This window comes from Bidens hawaiensis, unplaced genomic scaffold (assembly GCF_021521415.1).
Source record: "Bidens hawaiensis isolate Kalapana, Puna unplaced genomic scaffold, B.hawaiensis_p1.1 tig00078407_1, whole genome shotgun sequence".
Classification (NCBI taxonomy): Eukaryota; Viridiplantae; Streptophyta; class Magnoliopsida; order Asterales; family Asteraceae; genus Bidens; species Bidens hawaiensis.
The window spans coordinates 23764-33696 of NW_027503437.1; positions in this window are offsets into that span (position 1 = coordinate 23764).

Below are 9933 nucleotides of genomic sequence, written 5' to 3' on the forward strand. Positions count from 1 at the left end.
TGAACAGACTGGTCAAAGGTGAGCATGTGATTGGTTTACCTACAAGAGAATTCAAGTTAGATGATCATTGTGACTCATGTCAAAAGGGAAAACAACACAAGTCTACTCATAAGACAAAGCTCATCAATTCAATTGATCAACCACTTGAGATACATCACATGGATCTCTTTGGTCCTGTGAGTGTACCAAGTATTGGAAAGAAGAGATACTGTCTGGTGATCATTGATGACTATTCAAGATATACTTGGGTTTATTTCCTAAGTACCAAAGATGAGACTGCTGAGTTGATTAAAGGTTGTGTCACAATGATTGAGAACAAGCTGAATAAGAAAGTCAAGATGATGAGAAGTGACAATGGTACAGAGTTCAAGAATGGAGTTATGGAAGAATTTTGTACACAGAAAGGGATATTTCAACAATTTTCAGCTCCTAGAACTCCTGAACAAAATGGAGTGGCAGAAAGAAGAAACAGAACTTTGATAGAAGCTGCCAGAACCATGTTGGCAGATGCAAATTTGCCTGTCACTTTTTGGGCTAAAGCAATCAATACAGCATGTTATGTTCAAAACAGGATGCTTGTAAACAAAAGGCATAACAAGACTCCATATGAAATTTTCAATAATAGAAAGCCTTACATCAAGTTTTTCAAGCCCTTTGGTTGCAAATGTTTTCTTTTGAACACTAGAGATTATTTGAACAAGTTTCAAACTAAGTCAATAGATTGTTTCTTTGTTGGATATTCTACTCACTCAAAGGCATACAGAGTATATGTGAAAGATCACATGAGTGTGATAGAGTCTTCTGACATCATTTTTAATGAGAATCAGTTCAACACAGTCAGTGGAGCAGAATGGTTGTTTGATCATGAGAAGTTAATAAAGTCATTCAAGATTTATTCTGAAGACTTTGATGATTCATTCTACAAGACCAGTGTACTTGCAGAGAATAAGAAGAAAGAAGTGGACTTAGAAGAATTGTGGAAAAAGGTTGCTAGAAAAGAAAAGGAATACACTTTTGTGAACAGCTCCTCAAGCAATGTCATTGAACAGGATCAGGCTATGAACAATCAAGACAGTCCAAATATACAGAATGATCAAGTTCAGAATGAGAGTGACACAAGCAACCAATCAAATGAAGAAGCTATCACCACAGAAAGATTTCAAGACTTATTCCAAAATTTGAATCTGGGAAACAATGGTGCATCTACTTCAGGACAAAACAATGAGGAAGCTCCACAGTTTCATGATGCAGAAGCTGGTTTGATCATTGAAGAACCTGAACTAAATGAAACAAATCTTGACACAAATTTGTCTACAAATATGATCATACAAACTCCTACTATTGAAAAGAATCATCCTGCTGAAAATATCATTGGTGATTTGCATGAAAGAGTTACAAGGAGTCATTCTGAGATAGCAAACATCCTGCTGAAAATATCATTGCTCAAGCTTTAAAAGACAATAGTTGGGTAGAGGCAATGCAAGAGGAATTGGCACAGTTTAGAGATCTACATGTGTGGGATCTTGTAGACAAGCCATATGACAGATATGCAATTGGAACCAAGTGGGTTTTCAGAAACAAAAGGGATGAAAGGGGTTTAGTGATTAAAAACAAAGCTAGACTTGTAGCACTGGGATGTCTTCAAGAAGAAAGGATAGACTTTGAGGAAGTGTTTGCACCAGTTGCAAGACTGGAAGCCATAAGAATCTTCCTTGCATATGCTGCCTCAAAGAACATTAGAGTATTCCAGCTTGATGTTAAATTTGCATTCCTAAATGGAAAGATTGATGAAGAGGTGTATGTAGCTCAGCCACCAGGTTTTGAGGATCCTATGTATCCAAACAGGGTGTACAAGTTAAACAAAGCCCTTTATGGACTGCATCAGGCTCCTAGAGCATGGTATGATGTGCTATCAACTCATCTACTTGAAAATGGTTTCACAAGGCGAGCCATTGACAAGACACTCTTCTACAAAAGAAAGGGGTCAGATTTGTTGCTTTTACAAGTCTATGTTGATGATATCATCTTTGGATCTACAAATGAAATTATGTGTTTGGAGTTTGAAGGGGTGATGAAATCCAATTATAGCATGAGTTCCATGGGTGAAATGAACTTCTTTCTGGGACTGCAAGTTCTACAAAAGGCTGAAGGGATCTTCATTCATCAAACTAAATATGTGCAGGACATTTTGAACAAGTTCAACTGTCATGATTACAAGACTGCTTCAACTCTAATGGACACCAAAGAAAAGATGATAGCTGATGAAAAGGGGGAGTCAGTAGATGAACATGAATACAGAGCCAAGATTGGATCTCTGATGTATCTGATTACAACAAGACTAGATATCATGTTTGCTGTGTGTGTATGTGCAAGATTCCAGTCAAATCCAAAAGTCTCCCACATGAATGCTGTGAAAAGAATATTTAGATATTTGAAGGGAAGACCAGACTTAGGAATTTGGTATCCTAAGAATCAAGCCTTTGATCTGCTTGCTTATACAGACAGTGATTATGATGGGTGTAACATGAGCAGAAAGTCAACATCAGGGGGATGCCAGTTTTTGGGTGAAAGGCTAGTGTCATGGCAATGCAAGAAACAGACTATAGTATCAATCTCCACTGCAGAAGCTAAATATGTTGCTGCATCTGCCTGCTGTGCACAAGTTCTCTGGATTCAAAATCAGATGCTGGATTATGGTTTGAATTTTTTAAACACCCCTATTCTGATTGATAATACCGCTGAATATTTTACTGTTAAGAATCATGTGCAACATTCTAAGACTAAGCACATTGAAATCAGACATCACTTCATAAGAGATTGCAGTGAAAAAGGTCTGATTGAAATGCAAAGAGTTGACACAATTGATAACTTGGCTGACCTATTCACCAAACCACTTGACAGAACCAGGTTCAACTTTCTTCTGAAATCCCTGGGGATGATCAACTTTGATGAAATCTGATTAAGGATATGTGCTTGGTTGTGTACCTCTATGTGCTACCTGAAAAATTTAGAAGAGGTCACACATACTGAATATGTTGCTGAATATGTTACTGAATATGTTGCTGAATATGTTACTGAGTATGTTACTGAGTATGTTACTGATAGTGTGACTTATCTGTATATATGTGTGTCTCTCTATGATAACTGATTATTTTATTAGAGATTACCCATATTGAATATGTTTCAACTGAATGTTAATTGAATATGTTTTGAGTATGTCACAAGTTTGAAGTTAACTGATAGGTGCTTAAATAAATGTCTGTGCAATCTGTTTGAAATTGATGTTAATTTTTGACTATCAGGTTAACTGATCTGATGTTAATGATAAGCTGTTTGATCTGTTTAGGTGAAATTGAATGATTATCTGATGTCATGAGTAATCACATGTTTATGGTTACTTGAATATGTTCTTTATCTGATCTTTTGATGTTGTTAAGATAGGATAGACATTGAATGTTAGTACAGTCTGTTTTCTTGATGATGTTAAGAATGATTAGATTTGATTATGTGATTCAACTGTTTATGTCAAAATGTGTTTTATGTCAAAATTAAGTGATTTAATGATTTTTAAAATGAATTTTGCATAAATACTTTATTTTGATCAAAACATGAGCAAGTTGATTAATGGTGTAGAGATATGATAAGATTATTCAGTTCAAGCTTTTAAGAAGCTTAAAAGAAGGATTTTTATACAGAAGTCTCAAGTAGTTGTTTTTGCTGAAAACTATGTTATTTGCCCAGTTGGAAGGACATGCACTTGTGTATGTTTGGTCCCTAAATCTTTATAGATTCAAGGGATAGCCATTGACCTGAAAACTGAATGCATTTGGGGCAATTATGACTTGTTTCTTATTCCTTCACCTAAAACTATGTCAATAGCTCTGACTTTGAAAGGACATATATTCACATGTATGTTTGGTCCTGTTGACCACTTTTGGTCAAATAGGATAGCCATTCACCTGACAATGAAGAGATATTGAGGAGATTGAATATTAAACTGTGTTTAATTGGGAAATGATAGTACATTGACTACTTAGCTGATCATATGGAATTAATAGGCTAAAACGACCTTAGTATAGTACTTAACATGTATGGTTGCTTTCCCATGATGATGTAAAATCTAAGGTGGTATAAACATAATGAATATGCTAATCTTTATGTGGAGATGCATAGTTGTTCTGCATGACTCAAGATAAATCTCTCCGAATGATAGGCAGAAAAGTGATTACCCTGTCATACACGAGCCTGTTGTTATTTGGTCAACCAAAAATGAAACATCTTTAAATATGACAAGGAACATGCTTTATGAAAATTTGAGAAAATATCAAAAACAAGGGGGAAGAATGAATAAATCAACCAAAAGTTGATAAGTGTTTTAAATATTTTATCAAACAAGAGGGTTACAACAAGAACTACAAAGATGTTGGCAAAAACTGTCTCATCTTGAATGAAAGGCATGTTTCTAACTGTAAGTCCAATGTTCAACATCTAGATATGTTTGAATCTAAAAATACAAAAAAAAATACAATAAGTTCTGTCACACAAAAATATTTTTGACCAAATACAGGAGGTTGGAGTCAAATTGGGGTGATCTGGGAAAAGCCAAATAAGCTTTGAGAAGAGATATGAGGCATCATTGCACAGTGTTGACCATTAATGCATTATGCTTTAAATGAACCTAAATCATATCACCAAAGAAATGAAATTCATGCTAAGTTTATACCTGCTGTTCACCTATCTAAGTTGTCATAATAATGCTGAGAGTGAAGTATTGAGATAGCTACTTAGTCAATATGATCCCATTCTTGAGATCTTTTCAGAAAATGGAAGAAAATGTTTTGAAGAGAAATATAACTGAAATTTGATCTCTAAATGCACCATTTGCTCTTAAACTATGATCTTTAATGAAAAATTCTTTTTTACAAGTTGTTTAAGTCAAAAAGTGTTGCATTTTGCCTAAAAGGGTTGAATATGTTAGTTCGGGCAAGGTTTAATGCTTTATAACCTTCCCGAGCACAAACTGTTTGAATATGTATTTTCGGGTAAGGTTTAATGATTTACATCCTTTCCGAGTACAAAACAGTTGATTATGTGTGAATACGTTATTTCGGGTAAGGTTTGATAATTTTCAACCTTTCCGAGTAAGCTTAGTCATTTTTTGACTTGTTTATGTGTGAATATGTTGTTTCGGGTAAGGTTTGATAATTTTCAACCTTTACGAGTAAGCTTAGTCATTTTTGACTAACTTCATGATTTTCGGGCATGCTTTGAAGTGTTTACACTTTCCGGGTAGAGTACACTGTTGTACTAATCTCCCGAGCAGGCTTGAAGTCTTGAGATGATTATGTGTTGTTATAATTAGCGTTTAACAAGTAATTCTTGTTTCGGGCAAGCTTTGCATGTTATTTGCTGATTGTAATTCCAAGCAAACGTTGTGAACTTAAGTTAGTACATCGAGTAAGCTTTGAGTGAATATGTTGTTAGGAAAGAATGTAAATCTTTCCGAGCACGCTTAGATGTTACTGTTTAAGTCTGTCATTTTTCGGGTATACTTTGAATAAGATTGTCGTTCGGCATACCTGATGATTGAATGTGTTTATCCTAGCAAGCTTAGTGCTAACATAGGATTTTCGGGCAAGCTCTATGAAATTTTAGACTATAGCACACTTAAATGTTTATGTGTTTAATTTCATTCCGAGCATGCTCTGTGATATGTGTATGATTTCTTTGAAATTACAAGTGTTTTCGGGCAAACTTTGTTTTCCGAGCACACTTAATATATTGCTTACACACTTGTGTTCCTTCAATATACTTGGTAATTTCAAAACTTAACTTTCCGAGTACACTGTCTGCTAGAATTCCTTTCCGGGCACACTTTGTACTATATGAAGGTTATTCGGGTATACTTTGCATACGATTGTTGTTCAGGCACACTATTCTCCAGAAAGATTGCTCGAGCACACTATGTTTTCAATCATACTTGAATGAATGTGTTGATTGAATATGTTAGTTAGTATGATAAAATTGATTATGATTCTTGTTAGGGTTTGTGCTAGATAAGTTTTAATTCGAAATTGAGAAATCTATGTGGGGATCTTAATTGATTCCTAGTAAGGATGTTTATTTGATAATTATACTTGATTATTTGCCTTGTGATTAATTTCTCAAGAAATCGAGTATTTCGGGTAAGCTTTCTTCATTATGTTCTTAACTTTAAATTAATTTGCTTGATCGAGCAAGGTTTATAAATAGACGAATTCGGGCAAACTTTGTATATTCAAAAATGAAAATTTTCCAAGCAAAGTTTGACCGAGTAAGGTTTGCATGTGGAAGTATACCGAGTAGAATTTGGATATACTAATCTTTTGAGTAAGGTCTTACAAACTTAAATGAAATTAAATGTTTTTAATATATCAAGTGGATAATGTTACTGGTTGACAGCTAATAATTTACAAAATGACAAAAGCATTTAAAACCCACTTTCAAAAGGTATAAAAGAGGGAGTAAGGCAACTTTTTTAACATTATTTCCCTCTCTCTCTTTCCACTGCAAATCTGGTATCACAAAGCAAACTATTCTTGAAATAGATAAGAAATTTATGAGATAAAAGGCAAAACACTTTTAAAATCTCTCACTTTATCTGACATGCTGAAGAAAAGCAAAATATGCAGACCTTTATTCATAACTCTTTTCTGATAAAGCTGCAGATATGTACCTTACATTTGACTTAACTCTCATTAAATGAAGACCTGCATATGCTATTAAAATTTTGAAACTTCATATTTCAAGAGTAACTCACATTTGTGTTTTTGTGCAGATTTCTATATCATTCAAGACAACGGTTTGAATTGACATATTATTTATACTTTAATATTTTTTTTGATCAAATTGATAATTGTGTGTTCATTGATATAACAGAAAATCAACAATGGATCCAACTCCAAGTAATTACAATTCCTACAAACATCATCTTTCTGAAGAACTGAAGAAAGCATGCAACGAGTTCAGACCCTAATTACTGAGGTTGAGAAGATCTCAGCTGCCCCAAAACAGGGGGAGAAAGTACTGAATCAGGGGGAGAATTCGCTGAAGCTTCTCTCAATTTATGAAAAGAACAGCTCAGATGATGAAGCTGACAATGTTCCAGAAGATGAAAAGAAAGATCTTGAGGAAAGGAAGAAATTGAAAGGGAAAGAAATTGCTCAAGAGGATGATAAGGTTCAGACCTTAAATTCTCAGAAGGAAAATACAATAGACTCAGAAATGAATGAATCTAAATCAGAAGCCAAAAGAGTCTATGTACAAAGGATGACAGAGAATTTCTGAGTCAAATGATGTCTGATAAAGACTTTGAAGAAGAAGAAAACTTGCTGAAAATGTTTGAAGATGAGAAAAGGCTAAAAGATGAAGTGAAGAATGTTAATCAGAAAAGGCTAAAAGGTGAAGTGAAGATTGTTAATCAGAAAAGGCTAAAAGATGAAGTGAAGAATGGTAATCAGAAGGATGTGCCTCAAGAACTGATTGAAAAATGCTTGAATTATCAAGAAATTCCAAATGGTGTGGTAGTCTCTCTACTCAAACTAATTAAGCAAGAAGAACCAGAGAAAGAGATAAAGGAGAAACTAGACACTGTCATTGACAAGATTTCAAAGGCTTTAAGTAAAGAAAAGAATACTCAAGACAATGAACTAAAAGGTTTGAAATTGAAAGATGATTTGGAACAAGAAGTGGAAATTCAAAAATTCTCAAGCAAATATGGTGGTAAACCAAATTTTTTGGTAAAGAATGGAATTCCTTTTGATTATGTAAAAGGAATGACAAGAAAAGAGATTTTGAGCAACTTCAAGAAAATGAAAGGACAACAGCTGAACATGAAGAAGGGAGCCGCTCAGTCTCTGGTTGGAAAGAACAAAGGAACAACAGCTGAAAAGATGGTTGATCTATCAAGGATGACAATGAAGGGGAAATTCAATGAAGAGGAATTCTGCAAACAGACAATATCCTTACTCTCAAAACAGAACAATACAAAGAAAAGGAAGATGTCCGTGACTACTCAGGAAAAACCAAAGCAGATGCACTTGAAGATGGATAAACCCTGTGTCAAGGTTGCTGTAAAAGCCATAAACCCTTCAGTCAACCACAATGTTATGCCAAGTGGAATATTCTATGATTCCAGGACTGAACATCTGAATGTTATGATGGAAAATGGAGAGATTGTGAAGATCTTCTTTAAAAATGACTGTAGAAAATTCAATCTATGGCAATTAACTGTGATTGCGGCATTGTATCTCTCTGATTGTAAGGAAAGGCAAAGGCCTACAAGTGATAAGCAATCAGAATTGCTAAGATTCTTAAGAGAACAAGTAAAGTTGGACTTTCCATGCCTAAATAAGCATCTTTGGCTAGATTGAAGAATTTTTATCTTAGGATTTGCTTTGTAATGTCTTCGGACAGTTTTCTGATTATGTAATTTTGTTTATATAATTTGATTATGAAATTTGACTTTTCATTTGATGTGTATTTTGCTGAGTGTAAGTAACCATAGAGTGTTTTGGGTCAGCTGAGGTGTTCCAATCTAGGGGGAGATTGTTGGGTCAAGAGTTTGACCCAAATGAGGAGATTTGACCTAAACGAAGAATGGAAGATTGGAATCTTCTAAACCTCCTCAGAAACTGCTAAGTATTGAATCCGAGCACACCTTGGGTTCCGAGCAAGCTTTTACTTAGCCGGGTATGAGATTTTGCCTCCCGGGCAAGGTTTACTTCAAGTAGTCTTCTTAAGTGGATATCCGGGCAAGGTATACTAATTTAGTGCATTCCCGAGTAAGGATCACTGATTTGGTATCTCCGAGCAAGGTTCACTTTGTCAAGCAGGTTTGTTCTTCAAGACCAAGTATTTTACTCTTCCGAGTAAGGTTTGGTCAACCAAGTCCAAGAAGCCAAGTGATTGGAAGACCGGGTAAGGTATTCTTTAATAATTATGGTCCGAGCAAGCTTGATGTATAAATGGAATATATGTCTAAGTAACATCGGGCAAGGTTCAACTCGAGCAAGGAACTGTACTCCCGAGTACGCCTTGCAAATAAGTTATTTATGGCAAAGAGTTGAATTGGACCATCGAAGAACAAGGTTGCTCGTAAGGGGTTGTCGGGCAAAGTCTGGCAAAGTCAAGAAGACTGAAGTCTACTCGGTGAATATTTTACTTGGTAAAATATTCTTTAAGTAAAGTCTATTCGGAAATTGATCCCGAGTACACTTCTATGTTTACCAAGTCTGAAGGAAGGCCGAGTACACTGCGAACTCGGAGACTGAAGATTAATGAAAAGCCTACCCGGAAGACTTGTTTTACACTTAGTTTATTTTTGAATATGTAATTTGAATATGTATTATCGGATATGGTTTCTAGAAGGAATGACAGCTGTCCTAGGTTGGCAGGCCTATAAATAGAATATTTAGGGCACGCCGCCATGGGACACGCAGAGAGAGTGGCAGAACACACAATACGGATAAGACTGACTCATTTATTGAGAGAATATTGTGTGACGGCTGTCTTAGGATTCCTAGAAAACCCTAAATCGATTATCCTTTTGTATGATTAACATTATATAAATGGAAATCTTTTGAGTGAATCTTGAGTGTGCCTTCTACCTGTGATTATTCATTGCAATCGTATGTTTGTTATTGATTCCGCCTTTAACAAACGGATATCTTTCTAAATATAGCAACCCGTCATTAACTCTCTTGTCAACACGATTAATTTGTGTGAGTTATGACATGATTGATTAAGATCCAACAGAAATCCAAGGGGACCGACAATTTAACATAAGATACCATCAGGCTAAATACACCGAACAAAAGATGGGTTTGGTCGGTTGTAGTATATTCAGTGGCGCCATTTAGGTGGCCTAAAGCGAAATAAAAATTAGAGGCCTTT